Genomic DNA, 1,302 nt, shown 5'->3' on the forward strand with positions numbered 1-1,302 from the left:
TAATACCTTTTTAAAGTCAGTCACAGATATAGATAAGAACCAAAAGAAATTTATTTACAAAATTTCTTACTTGACCAGTGGTGAGAGCCAAGAAACAATACACCAAGAAACAATCAACTAAGACCCACGAATACTCTGTAAGCCACTAAGGAAATGACCAGAGCAACTCCTGGTTATCAGACTAGAAAGATGTACTTCTGAGTGTCCTTCAACTGCACAAGAACATATATTTAACCAAAGGGGTCTGTGCAAGTAGCACCATGGTACTTGCAGGCTCAGCGGAGCCACAGCTTCTACAGCGCTGTTTCCTGTCTACCTTACATAGCTGTTTCACCACTTTTGTTGATTTCTGTGTCAGCTTCTTTCTCTTTTTCTCCTCCTTTGTCAGTTTTCTCTTTTTCTCCTTCTCTGTTGCCTCCTTTCTCTTCTTCTCCTCCACTGTCAGCTCCTTTCTCTCCTCCATTGTTGGCTCCTTTCTCCTTCCTTGTCCTGAACACTGATGTAAACTGCTTTGTTATAGCCTTCCCGGTTCTGAGCAATTTCAATGGCAAAAAATTGTACCCTGGGGGCAAAGATGGTGTTTTCCTCAGTGTAGCCCTGAGAACAGTCCAGTCGCAGCAAAGTACCATAGTTGAAGTCTTCTACAATCTCATCAAACTTCAAGCAGAATGGCCTCCACTTCTCTTTAGCTGATTCTGATTTGAGTTCTTCTGGGTCCAATATATCTATCCTGAGTTTCTCAAAATTTTCTTGGAACTCAGAGTAGATTTGGTCATCCACTTTGGTGAGTTTCAGGAACTGTGGGTCAACTGATGAAATCAGCTTGTAATAGACTTCAGCATGCTGCATTGCTCTCATGGCCCAGGCCATCTCAATATCAGGATCGTTGCCATACGACTCTCCTGGGAGAGAAAGAGCACGTGCCACAGACACCAGTTCCCCGGAAACCGGCTCATTAGTTCCACCGGTAGCCTCCATGTTGCAGTCCAGAAAGCATGGCTTCACCTTCCGAGCCCTCTAAATTTTGATCGCAGTTTGTTCAAAATCAGTGGAAAATCTTTTATTCAAAGTATCAATGAATGGAATGACTAAAGAAAAAAACAAATTTCAGCTTTTAAAGTTTTAGCAAATTGCAATTATTATAACAAGCCTTGTAAACAAAGACCTTGAAATTTATTCCTACAAAAACTAGGGAGGAATTGAACACATTAAATGAGGAAAGCTCAAATGTTATTTAATTCAATTCTGAAATTTTGTAATTATGTTTTGGAGTATATTTACTTGTGGGAAGAATCTCCTTTT

At 40.3% G+C, this 1,302-nt stretch overlaps 1 protein-coding gene and 1 pseudogene across 2 annotated transcripts in view; one reads left to right on the top strand and one right to left on the bottom strand.

The window, feature by feature from the left end:
* The window catches only part of ERO1L (ERO1-like (S. cerevisiae)), a 50,628-nt gene that overhangs the window by 20,734 nt on the left and 28,592 nt on the right, over window positions 1–1,302 (top strand). The gene's annotated exons all lie outside the window — the stretch shown is intronic.
* Window positions 33–1,005, bottom strand: LOC105825902 (annotated as a pseudogene). The gene has a single exon (XR_001138287.1). The product of XR_001138287.1 is annotated as a protein PBDC1 pseudogene (transcript).

Source organism: Propithecus coquereli, unplaced genomic scaffold (genome assembly GCF_000956105.1).
Source record: "Propithecus coquereli isolate 6110/MARCELLA unplaced genomic scaffold, Pcoq_1.0 Scaffold83, whole genome shotgun sequence".
Classification (NCBI taxonomy): domain Eukaryota; kingdom Metazoa; phylum Chordata; class Mammalia; order Primates; family Indriidae; genus Propithecus; species Propithecus coquereli.